The 14041-nt window shown below is 37.2% G+C and overlaps 1 pseudogene; it reads right to left on the reverse strand.

The window, feature by feature from the left end:
- Nucleotides 1-11903: 11903 nt before the first annotated feature.
- Nucleotides 11904-12773, reverse strand: LOC143855809 (disease resistance protein At4g27190 pseudogene; annotated as a pseudogene).
- Nucleotides 12774-14041: the final 1268 nt, after the last annotated feature.

The raw sequence follows: 14041 nt of genomic DNA on the forward strand, positions 1-14041 counted from the left end.
TTTATCTATTTATCTATCTATTATACAGGGCAGTGATATTGGAAGTACCATGTTTTAATAATTGTACCAACTCAGCTTGTCTTTTATAATTTGTACAGATATTTGCACTACCATGTTTTAATTAATAATTGCACTAACTCAGCTTGTCTTTTATGATTTAAACAACTCTTAAATGTTATTACAGTTCCCAAAAGCTCTCAAAGGCCAATAAAAAAAAGAGAAATTGAGTTTGTGCAATTATAAAAATATGATGGTGCTAATATAAGTAGCATAATATATACTAAGTGATGGGGTACAAAAAACAACAACTAATGAGCTGTCGACACGTGACCCCGGAAGGGCCCACCGCAATCCCAAGTGTTGTGCAGGGGTAATCTGGTAATTGCCTAAATAGTGGGTGAACCTAAACCCACAGAGGGTCCGACACCTGTCCCGGGGAAGGTGTTATCTCCAACAACTCCTTTATATTAATCTGTTCATCTCGTGGGCGTTATCTTCCACGGCCTCCAATAGAGACCAAGGAAGGTGTTATCTTCCACAACTCCTTTATATTAAAAATCCATATATATGCACCCGCAACCAAAAAAGAGTGGTAGTTTTTTAGATACAACAAGACAAAATTGAAGTCAATAGCATGGAAAAGAAAACGAATCTCATGTGGAGTGGTGAATTTCTTTGGCAACCATGAATTTCATTTCAAGCAAAATATTAGTTTATCAACTGCTGAGACTAATTTGCAAGCAAGGCCATGTTTGGCTCCTATGAATTTCATTTCAAGGAAAATATTAGTTTATCAAGGGGTGAGAGTATAGTAGGGGGGGGCGCGGCGGGGGCGGGAGAAGGAGAGACTTGAGAGGGTATGAGTGATGAGAGGAGAAGAGGGTGAGAAGTGGCTAAAAAAAGGGGAAAATAGAGTCTAGCACTACTATGTTTTGATACCGCAGTAGCTCATCTTTGTCTTTATTATTTAAACAGCTGTCAAAGGCAAGCCTCTACAGGCCTCTATCTTGAATCTCCCGCTTTAATTGGTCGCAAATCTTGCATCTGGAAATATTACCGTTCCCAAAAAGCTCTTGAAGCCCTGTAAAAAGAAAAGACAAGTTGAGTTTGTGCAATTATTCAAACAAGTTAGTGCCCATATCTGTAGCCAAAATAAGGAACAATTACCCATGAGGGACAAGAAAATGACGTAATTGTCAACTGGACCCATGCTTTTTTGAAATTATTAACGAGGGACGTCAGAGGTCTTGTCATTATTAGCTGGACGAAAATGCCCTTTGGCATTTACAACACGTTTCCACCTTGTATATTTCCTTTTTCCCTCTTCTTTTACTTTTCCATTTTCACCTTTTTCTTTTGTACCCTACTAGTCATCTTCCTCCTCAGTCAGCCACCATTGTTGCTGGCAAGTCTTGAAAACTTGAAAGTTGAGTTCTTACCATCTATCTCTCTGTATCTAGGTTTTTTTTTTCTTTTTCCTTTTTTTTATAAAGGTTTTGCACTATTTTTCATTCCTCTGTTTTTTATTTATCTTGTTTACAGTTTAAGTGGTTTGTATATTAGGATGTGTTCTGGAGATAATGCATGGATGGCTTCATTCACTTTTTGTAAGACAATTGGTTGTATAAGAAAAATCTAATGTAATACATGAATGGATGGCTACATATTTTTTGATGTACTTAATTTTTTTTGTAATACACGAACTGGGATGTAATACATGAAACACATTTAATGAATACACCATCTATATCTTTTGTTATTTCTATCATGAGTAGAATTGTAATGCCATTAGAAGAGTTGCTATAGGGAAGGGGTTTTGTAGCAGAAGGGGTTTATCAACTCTCTGGAAGGGGGTTAGCAACTCTCAAAAGTAGGGTTACCAATTTCCGAATGGGCTTATCAAGTCTCTGAAAATTGACCAAGGGTACTCGAGTTTTGGAAGGAGGTTTTCCAGTCTTTGTAATTGGGGTTATTTAGTATAAAAATGGGGTTACCAATTTCCGAATGGGCTTATCAAGTCCCTGCAAATTGGCTGAGGATACTGAAATTTTGGAAGGAGGTTTTCAAGTATCTAGGATTGGGGTTATCTAGTATAAAAAATGGGGTTACCAATTTTCGAATGGGCTTATCAAGTCTCTAAAAATTGTCTGAGGGTACTGGAGTTTTGGAAGGGGGTTTTCAAGTCCCTGGGATTGGGGTTTTCTAGTATTGAAAAAATGGGGTTGCCAATTTCCGAATGGGCTTATCAAGTCCCTGAAAATTGGCCGACGGTACTAAAGTTTTGAAAGGGGGTTTTCAAGCATCTGGAATTGGGGTTATCTAGTATAAAAAATGGGGTTACCAATTTCCGAATGGGCTTATCATGTCCCTGAAAATTGGCCGAGGGTACTGGAGTTTTCGAAGGGGGTTTTCAAGTCTCTGGGGTTAGAGTTGTCTAGTATAAAAATGGGGTTACCAATTTCTGAATGGGTTTATCAAGTCCCTGAAAATTGGCCGAGGGTACTGGAGTTTTGGAAGGGGGTTTTCAAGCATCTGGGATTGGGGTTATCTAGTATCAAAATGGGGTTACCAATTTCCGAATGGGCTTATCAAGTCCCTAATGATCACATTTTTACCTCCTGTTTTTTCACTTGTTCATTTTCACTGTTTTTTCTTTCTACCCTGCCATTCATCTTCCTCATCCGCCATTGAAAGGGAGAAGGAGAAATGCAAAACCCTAAAACAAATTAAAATCATAACATAGATACATAGTGATAGATGGGAATGAACTCATGTTTCAAGTTTTCGAGACTTTCCAACGAGAATGGTGGCTGAATGACAAGGAAGGTGACTGGTACGGTAAAAAAACAAAGTTGAAAATGGAATAGTAAAAAGAAAAGAAGGAAGAAGAGAGACGAGGGAAAAGTGGAAAAGTAAAACGTGTTGATTAAGAAAATGACATTTTCGTCCCGCTTTTACTGACAAGACCTCTTTTGTCCTTGGTTGATAATTTCAGAAAAGCATGGGTCATGTTTACAATTTCTTCATTTTTGTGTTACCCATTGGTAATTTTTTCCGAAAATAAATTGTATTTTGACTAGGGGAAACCTTTTTTTTTACACTCCTCACCTAGTGGTCACTAGCCCTACTGTCCTCACCGTTTATGGGGGTCGGACGTGGCATGGGGAAATCCTTCAGTTCTCCTTGATTTATCTGTGGGCGGTCACTTTCCAGATGGAGTCTTAGGGGCCATCTATATGGTGGAAAAAAGTTTCTTAGGAAAAATGTTTCCTAGAAAATGAGTTCTCCAGTTTATAGCTAAATCATTTTATATGTATTTTCTTTTGTTCAAAATCGAAAATTTCCTACCTTTTTTTAAGAAAATATCATCCCTACTAGACGCGGACTTGTTTTTTCCCTTGAATTTTTCCTCGGATCAAGGGTCATAATAGTTTATTTTCTTTCTTGGAGGTAAGAAGTGTGGATTTAAAAAAAAAAAAAAGGGAAATGATATCAGGACTTGTTTTTTCTCTTGAATTTTTCCTCGGATCAAGGCCCATAATAGTTCATTTTCTTTTCTTGTGGGTAGGAAGTATGGATTTTATTAAAAAAAATTGAAATGATATCAGCACTTTTTTTCCCTTTGAATTTTTCCTGAGATCAAGGTCCCCATAATAGTTCATTTTCTTTTCTTGGGGGTAAGAAATATGGATTTTATAAAAAAAAAAGGGAAATGATATCAGCATAATGTTTGGATTAAAGTCCTTGTTTATCAATACAGGTATGTGTTTGGCTTATGCTTGTTTCGACTTTTATCAAAACACATAACCATGTTTTAATAATTGCACAAACCCAGCTAATCTTTTCTTTCATTATTAGGGAATTGCTAGCATACATCGGAAAAGGCATTTCACGGCCGGTGTGTTGTATGTCAGACCCACCACCTCGTGAATGGAACAAAAGCTGTTGTCTCCATTCACGAGGTGGCTGGTCTGACATGGATAGACCAGCCTCAAAATGCCTTTTGCGATGTACCCTAGCAAATCCCTTGTTATTATTGGCTCGTGAGAGGTTTTTGGGAACTTTAATAACTTTTGACACCTCTTTAAATAATAAAAGACAAGATGAAATCGTGCATATATCAAAACATGGTTACAAATCCTGCACCATACAAATTCTGGAGGTGACAGAGGCAGTTTAGAAAGTGTTCACATGAAATGAATATAATTAAATCTGTTCATCTCGTGGATCCTCCCTTGATGGTAGTAATACCCAGAAGTTACCCAAATCAGACAATCCTAACCACCCGATCACTATTTGAATGGTTGGGTTCTTCTGGATCAAAATACAGACATCCTTATGGTGGCAGCACATATGAACAATCTAAATTGTGCAAACATAGTGTTTTGGGCAAAATAATGCCCCAGCAGGCAGTAGGATAGCAACATTGATATCACAGATTCAACCCGAAGTTGGCCTAAAAACTTGTTATGATCTTTTAGAACAGGTAGTCTCTGCTGAAACACCAACAGTAGGCAATGAGCTGAAGACGTGATGCAGGCCATCACAAATTACAAAAATACTGGAGGCCTACTTGGACAGACATTCAATAGCAAGGCATGGTGTAGTACTTCACATGGAGTGGTGGGGCCTAAACAAGGAATCCCGAGCTGTGAAAACTACTAGAAATCCCCTAGATAAAAACGTATCTACAAGAATCCCATCAAAATTTTCTTAATTACCAATAGCACATCAATTGCTTTTAATATTTTTTCTTTTATCCATTTTACCTCTTAGTTCTAGACAAGGTTTAAAATTTCGGCTCCGATACCGGTTTCGGACCCATGAAATTCCGAAATTTCGGTACAAAACCGAAACCACTATTTTATTCAATATTAAATTTCGACCGAAATTTCGGTGAAATATTAAATTAATTGAAAAAAAACCAGATTTTTTGGGTCAAATTTCAAAGGATTTAATGTTAGTGATGGAGAGATTTTAGGGGTTTCTAAGGGTAATATAATGAATGATATAATGGTTAAAAGAAAAAATAAAGAGCAATTTTAGGCACAAAACAGTATCATTGGTAATTATGAAAATTTTGAGAGGATTCTTGTAGATATGTTTTAATCTAGGGGATTTCTAGTAGTTTTTCCTTTTATTATGAAAATTTTGAGGAGATTTGGATTGGGACAAGTCGAGCCCAGCTTAAAGACTTTATAATACCGTTTTTATCCTTTCGTGTCCTTTTCCTCTGTCTCTCTTATGCTTTTACTCTTCAGCACATCGAAAACTTATAAATGCCCTCCAAGTCCCCTTGCCACTTAAGACATATGAGGAAAACGTGGCAGTGTATTCCAGCTCAACATAGAGACAACGCATGGAGTCCAAATCTCTCATTCATATTTTTAGAAATCCACAAACTAACTTATCTTCTTTTTTTATTATTTGTTTATGTAAATTTAAGATATTGTTTAGATTGAGGATTTATTTTGGCGCATCAAGTTATTAGACTATATACACCGGTGAGCTTTATGGAAGTTATGGTGCCACAGCTTATAGGGTTCATGGTATGATCAAAACATCCTATACTGTAACCTCCCTCAAGCCCTTGGCCTCTTTCTTAATATGTGAGGTAAAACCCTACTTACCAATTGCCATTAATTGATTAATTTTCCTCTCCATTCTATAATCTTTTCTTATCAGATAGAGCCTGTGATTTTTTGTTCCCTAGGAACCCTACAAATTTAATAAGTTTATCTTTCTTTGTTCTTAGCCCAACATGTAAATATGATAGGGATTACCATTAGTTTAACAAGTAGAAAAACTTAAATTGAAGTATGCAATGATGTTTCATTGATTCATTTAATTAATCATTAATTTTTCTTTTTCGTCCACGTGGGTGCCTATATATATATATATATATATATATATATATATATATATATATATATATATATATATAATCTATTTATCTATGGATTTGTTAGGGAATTTCGCATAGGCATTTGAGAGAACAACCACTTAGATGAATTAAATGAATAAGACAAAATCTGTTGAAAAGTGAGCTTGTGTGGCTGCACTGCCAAGCAAAAATCTGCTGCAAAATGTCTTTCCGCAAAATTCCAGAGCAAATCCCATTTACCTATCAATCTATTTATTATACAAGGTACTAATATTTTCATGACCATGTATTTAATAATTGCACTAACTCAGCATGTCTTTTATAATTTAAACGACTGTCAAATGTTATTACAGTTCCAAAAAAGTTCTCAAAAGCCAATTAAAAAGGAAAAGTGTCATGCCCCAAATCAGGGCCGTTGTGACAGCGCCACATGCCCACATCGAAATGGACTGATTCGTCGAAATATTCAGAAGAGATATATATGCACAATGTTTACTCGATCAAGGGATCAACTAGCTGATATGTTTACTAAACCGTTGAGTCGGGCAAAGTTCGGCGACATTTGTAACAAGCTGGGAATGTATGACAAATACATTTGAGCTTGAGGGTGAGATTTAGATGCACTATTGAGGGTATATTGGTCATTGTACGCGGGCGCACACACACACACACATATATATATATATATATATATATATATATATATATATATATATATATATATATATATATGTGCACCTGCTTGAATTCTTTGCTCTTATCTGCTGGGAAGTATGGAACCAATAGGCAATTCAACTCGCACTTCTTCCTCTGATGTTTGCATGAGGAACATGATGGCCTATTAGTCAACATCTCTACACAAAGAACTAAACCCACCAAAAATTTTGTTCTCAATCTATCTAGCAATTGTTTACCAAAGAAATCTTTGGAAACAGTGAAAAAAAAAGGGGAAAAAAGTGAGTAGTCTTGTGAAAAGAAGGGGAGAGGTAAATAAGGGTTTAGGAGAAAAGTTTGATATGAGTACGGGCTTTATAGGTACTTCATAGTAAACAAAATTCTAAAGAGGACAGGACGTTTGAAAAAAGTCTCATCTTTCCTTACGTAAACCAGTTTGGTGCCCTTGATATGTGATTGATGTATGCACATCACTTTGCCAAAGATGCCCTTATCGAGTATCGTTTTATGACAAAATAGCTGTATCTCTTTAACAAATGACAATCATATCCCTATTTTGATACACGAGCTTGTCTTCGGTATGTTTGGCAACATTGAATATTTTTTCCATGGAAAGATAATTTTCCAAGGTTTGGAAAACTGTAATATTTCTAGATGCAAGAGTTGACGGTAATGAAGATTTAAAAATAGAAAGTTTAGATCTATCCAAGAATATAAAATCCGAGCCCTCAAATTCATCATCACCCACTATGCAATCTTTCTTTTATTAAGAGTTTCCTATATTGAGGTCAGTTAACAATATGTACCAAAATGTAATCTTTCGTTTATTCTTTTTTAGAGTTACCTAAATCAGGGACTCTTGAGTTTCCTAAATCAGGGATTGTAAACTATTATAAATATGAATCGATACTTCTCTCCCTCTCAATATGTGAGAGCGAAAATCTTCCCAAATTCGTTCTTCCTTTTTCATGGTATCAGAGCAAAATGTCTCGAGTTCGAAGCTCCCAGATAGCAAAAATCCACAGGCAATGGTCGGGCCAAAGTGAGACCACATGTGCTACGTGTTTGCCAAGTGGGCCACACGTGCGGGGGAGTGTTAAAGTATAAAAGATAAATAACGCCTTTCTCCAACAGCTAAAGCTTGTGGAGAAGTTGGTAAGTTAACCAACAATTTCGCGTTCCAGTGTTGAGACCGAGTATTGAGCCATGGCATCCACTACAGCAGAGCTAACATGGATTTCATTCGTACTTCGAGAACTTGGTGTTGTTCTTTCTCATCCAACCGCACTTTTCTGTGATAACTAAGTGCGCTCTACATGGCCGTTAATCTTGTTTTCCATGGTCGTACAAAACATGTAGAGATTGATTATCATTTCGTCAGAGAAAAGGTAGCCCTTGGATCGTTGGTTACAAAGTTTGTTTCCTCTCCACAACAGGTTGCTGATATTTTCACAAAACCGCTAGCTCGCGATATTTTTCATAAATTGCGAGTCAAACTAGGACTTTGGCCAGCTCCGCAGCCCACTTTGAGGGGGAGTAATGAAGATGTATTTAAAAATAGAAAGTTCAGATCTATCCAAGAATATAAAATCTGAGCCCTCAAATTCATCATCACCCACTATGTAATCTTTCTTTTATTAAGAGTTTCCTATATTGAGGACAATTAGCAATATGTACCAAAACGCAATCTTTCTTTTATTCTTTTTTAGAGTTACCTAAATCAGGGACTCTTGAGTTTCCCAAAACTCGATTTTGGTAACGAGACCCATTCCAAGCAATTAATCGTAAGTCTAATGTTGGTAACGACACCCATTCCAAGCAGTTAGTTATAAGATAAATTTTGATAATGACACTCATTAGAAAAAAAAGTAGCCATAAGTTCAATTTGATAAATTTTCTCCCCCTGTATCACAACGTAGCACGGGTTTTTTTACAAGTACTAATATAAAAGAAAACAAAAATGGAACATACAAAATGAAAGAGCTGCAGACCTGTCATCTCCTTTTACAGCACCGATTAATGCATGCTCTGTCATCTTCCCAAAGCATTGGTGAAGAGGGACTTGGTATTCTCGCCATCTTCCCAATTTAATTCTTCATACCATTCTCTTTCCGCGATGAAACTATGAATGCTAGGGCAGGAAGGGAGCTTCTTCAATATTGTACAGCTATGTATCCGCATATATTCCAAGGAAGTGAAAGACACCCTCGGACTACAAATGCTTCTTAATCCCTTTAATCCCTCAAGCCGTAGGCAGCGTAAACTTGGGAGTGCATTGTTGAGAACTAGCATGTTATCCCCCTCTTCTATAATTTCCTCAATTTTATCACAATTACGGATGTCAAGATCCTCCAACTTATCCACTTGATGTACAACGTTAGTGTAACACCCAGCCCCAATGCTTGAACATGTTTTAACTACTTGTAATGGGTGTTATTATCAAATGGACTTAAAATTAATTTTATTGGAATAAGTGCCATTACCAATGTCAAGTTTAGGAATAATTACTTGGAAGTGGGTGTCTTTTTCAAATTGAAGCATTATGTTTAGGCAGGAAACATTGAAAATGGTAAAGGGTGCTATTATCATCAATGAAGTAAAGTCCATTTAAACACTTTTTACAAGGCTGCTCATTTTGGAAAGCAATTAGATTGACCGAATATAACACCTTCACTAAAGTTAAATTTGACCTGGAATAGAATCTTCCACTAGTGGGTAGGATGTATTAGGAAGCTCTATCATTTCAAGATGCAATCTTGGTAGGTTTCCTCCTATAGAGTTTCAGCTAGTAGAGAATAAGGTAGCATCTATATATTCAAAAAGGAAAACGACTGGTCAATAATTCCTTGTTCGAAATATTGCTTGCATAACGAAAAAGGCATGTGGGCCACATCGTTTTGGACAGTTCCTATGGAGGAAATTTTGGGTTATCGTATCTATAGAAAATAGCTGCTTCATAGGCTTATTGGAGGTCCTTGCTTCCATAGTTAGATGGTATTCCATTCTTATTAGAGGAAGAGAAGAAATCTGTTGGTAGTGGCTGACTCATTTTGAATTACCTTCTAGAAATAAGAGTGCCTTTATAGATGGAATGCAACCATTGAAAACCTCTACATTGGAAATAAGTGGTCATGAGTTTTTGAAGGCTAGAAACCTTATAATTTTTCCCTTCTAACCCAGCCTTTGCAATGGAATTCCTTGCCACTTGTTGATTTCTTCTAAGATTTATAAGCTGCTGAAATTCACCCAGTAGTTTTTTTTTATTCCAAGAAGACATCCCTCTGATCCATTTGAAGCCCTTGTTGTCCTTCATCATTCGGATTTCGGCAACCTGCAAACAGATTATAAAAGCAATATTCTTGATAGTGGATGTTCACAAATTGACTGAAGTTTTCTGTTACCTTGGATCTCGCCCAAAATAACAGCCACAAGTTTCAACTGGGTGCTTCGCTAAAGGAAATTCTTAGAGTAGCGCTTAAGGTAGGTGATCCTACCCTATGTCAGTGTATTATCAAATATTTACATTTAGCTAAGTTGAAAGCTTTCTATTACAATTTTTGCATATCTACTCTCACTTGGAACTTGTTTTGGAGAAGATTCTCACTGACCGTTTTTTTTAGTATGTCATTCTAAATAGTTGAATGTCATTATGCATGGTATCCTTTAGTCTTGAAATGTTTTCATTCATATACATAAAAAGCTTATGAAGAACATGATTTTGAAAACTAGAATTCATGAAGCAACAATTTGAAAAGCACTTTGTTTACAATATGGTTTTCATAGATTGGAATGGGGGGAGTCCCCAATGGTTTGAAACGTCTTCAAAATTTATGGCACGGTATTGAAAACATTAAATTGCTTTTCTCTATATTTGTATACAGTCTTGGTATGGAATGGATTCCGCCAGTAAGGTTGATCTCTGGTGGGAATCTAGTGCCCAACCTGCCAGTGGGTGAGTACACTGGACGTGATCACGTAGACCAGTCAAATTTTATCTGCCCGTAAGGTTGATCTCGGGCCGCCAGTAGGGAGTCCTCTGGCTATTGATAATATTACATTGCGCGCTTTTGGGCCTGTGAGTCCTGCGAACGAGTGTTCGCCTTGGGTTACGCTACTTGCCAATAAGGTTGGAAATTAGCCACAGAGAAGACTGTTAAGTATTTGATTTCCAAGTGGAAAAATGCAAAACCAAGTGTTTGAAAATATATATTCTTGTCATTGTTTTCAAAGTGAAAAACCGCATAACCGAGTGGTTGGAACCGTTTTTGCAAGAACATGTATTTTTCTTATATAGCTTATGTAGAAATGATTTTCTTGATTCTTATCAATTTCTGCATTGGCTAAATTTTATGGCATGTTACTTCTTTTCCGCACCAGTATTGTTTTCGTTTTCCTATTAGCTGGCCTGGATTTGGAAAACCGGCTGGGCTGTTAGCTCATTATGTGGTTTAACAATTTTCAGATACAGAGGAGCGACAGTAGACTTGCTGAGATCAGACACTTGGATTGGAGCCTAGGAGATTTCCTTCTTTATTTCATTATTCCAATTTAGAAACTTTTGTTATTTTATTAAGGTGATTGTCTTGGAATAATTATTGTTGGATTTATAATTATGGAGCTATAGATATATTTCATTGGAGCTTTAATTGAGACTAAAATTTCCGCATTTATTAATCGATCTGAATATTGAGAATAGTTGGTTGTGAGGAAGCCTTGCATGCTTGTGGGGGCGACCCTACCGGTGTGCGGTGGCTGTCACGTGCGCCGGACCCCGGATTTTGGGTTCGGGGCGTGACAGTTAGAGGAGAAAAGAGTACCACTCAACTGTTCACAGGAATCAATACTCAAGGTTTTCAATTGTCGGAGACTTAGGCTTCCATGTCCCATGATTAGCTTCTTCAGATTTGATAACCCAGAGAGTGTCATCCACTCAATATTGTGTCCTACGTCTCCGTTGTCTATAATACAATCCACTTGAGAACAATTGGCAATCACAAGGTTTCTTAAGGTCAGAGAATGGCCTGCTATTTCAGAAATTCCTCGTTTTAGACCGTTGCATGCATAAATAGCTGTGCCTTCTGCGTACTCTAGTATTATCTTACAGCAAGGAGGTAAATACTCACATTCATAGACGCCCAATTTTTATCGCAGCGACATAGGAGAATCATAGGTGTATTTCTTTTGCCAAATTGAAAATTGAATTTCCTCAGACTTGAAAGTTGTCGCCGATGGAAAGAATCTTGAGAAAGACAATCAATATCCGTTACTGTGATATCAAGTGAGTACAGGTGTGTTAACGTTGCTAGCTCTGCTAAGCTATAACAAGTGCCTTCGTTCACATCATCTAGCCTCCTTCCTTTGCCCATTTTATAGGTGTCCCGATCATGCTTAGCTCCTCTAGACTGGATAAACTACATATCGTTGTGTATGGAATTGTTGTCACACGAGACAAATGTGATAAATCCAAACTCTCAAGATTAACCAATTCTCCAATGCCTTGAGGTAGTTCTTGAATGCCATTAGACCCTCTGAGATTTAGAAATTGTAGTTGTTTTAGATGTCCCAATGGTGGTACCTCTATCAAACAGCAACAAGATATTAAAATGAGTGCACGTAGATTCACTAATGAAGATAAGGACATTGGAAGCGATTGAATATTGGTGTGACTAAGATCAAGAACCCTAAGCTGTGGCATAAGTTCAAAGAAGCTACTTGGGATGGTCCTTAAGTCATAGTTTCGTTGGAGGAATAAGGACACCAAAGTGGGGCAATTTGGCCTAGTTGGAAGCCTTTCTATTTGGTTTCTCATCAATGAAACCCTCTCAACCCCTTCCCACATATTTTCCTTGGGTCCCTCCTTTAGTCCCATCCCAGCTTTTGCCAGGAACTTTTGGCCTTCTTTCATCAACGATGATGTGATCCATATTGCCAAGTCACGGATCAAGTAATGCATTTTGACAGAATTCGTATTCAACTCCTCCAACAGACAAGCGTCCTTTAATCTTTTAATGATGTGGTGCCCTTTATTTGATGCATCCTCCAAATTATCAACATTATTAGCAAATCCTTCCATTGTCCAATATGGTACCAGCCCATCTACATCTATGGGATAATCCTCTGGAAATAGTGCACAATACAAGAAGCAGAGTTTTATGTTATCTTCCTCTAAGGAGTCATAACTGAGTTTCAAAGATCGAAATACTTTAGGCTCCATACCTTTTTTCGACTTAAGCTTTTGGAGTATTTGGTAGTTTGATATGGCATCAGAGCAATTGCCTCACAGCACGTGTTGAATTATAAATGATCAAATAACACAAATTCTAACAGCTAAAGCTTGTGAAGTAATTGGTAGTTCGACAAATATAACAAAACAAAAAACAAGTGTGGAAAAGAAAAGCATCTGCCCACTAAGAATGTGGGGAGTTTTGGTCCACATCTCTCATTTTTGGTGCAGCACTTCACATGTAGTGGTAGGGCCCAAAAAAGGAATCCCAGGCTGTGATTTTACTCTCACCATAACTGGGAACATACACTATAGGTTACAAAAGCAAATCCAGAAAGTGACATCTCACGAAGTCACAAACATTATTTCTCCACTCTCTCTCTTCCATTATTTCTCCACTATCCTATGGAAAGCTTTGCTGAGTTGAGTTGAGTTGAGTTGAGATCTCTCCTCCATTTTATGGAAATCATCAGCATTATTTGGGAAATGTTATCATCACTACTGTATTTTGATGATCGCACTCCTCCCTTTATTAAAAGTACGGTATGGCCAGCACCATAGGATGATCCAAACCGTCCATTAGATGAGCCACATCCTAAATAGGTTGTGCCCCAAAAATCATTCCCATAGGTTGATACTAACCCTCCGATCTATAGAGGGTTAGTACCAGCTACTAACATTCAGATCGGAGGATTAGGTTCAACCTATGGAAATGATTTTTAGGGCACACCTATTTAGGTTGTGGCCCATCTAATGGACGGTTTGGATCATCCTATGGTGAGGGCAAGGTTTTAAATTTCGGTTTCGGTACCTATTTCGGACCCCACCGAAATCCGAAATTCGGTATTTCTTCTCAAAATGTCGGGACCGAAATTCCGAAATTTTGGACCGAAATTTTGTAACATTTTTTTTTGTAAAAAAAATTGACATTTTCTCCAAATTTCAGACCGAAATTATCGAAATTCCGAAATTTTGTGACATTTTTTTTTTAAAAAAAAATTGACATTTTCTAGTAATTTTAGACCGAAATTATTGAAATTCCAAAATTTCGGCATTACAGCAAATTCTGTTTCGGTCCCCACCGAAATCCAAAATTTAAAACCATGGGTGCGGGCCATACCATACTTTTAATAACTTGAGGAGGGCGATCATCAAAATACAGTAGTGCTGATAACATTTCCCTTTTTCCTTTTTGTTTCCAACAGAAAAACAAGTTGAAGAGTCCTGTGTTTGGGTCCTTTCTATATTCAGATCCTTGG

Source organism: Tasmannia lanceolata, unplaced genomic scaffold (assembly GCF_043159265.1).
Source record: "Tasmannia lanceolata isolate RefF3 unplaced genomic scaffold, GAP_Taslan_0.1 ptg000023l, whole genome shotgun sequence".
NCBI classification, from domain to species: domain Eukaryota; kingdom Viridiplantae; phylum Streptophyta; class Magnoliopsida; order Canellales; family Winteraceae; genus Tasmannia; species Tasmannia lanceolata.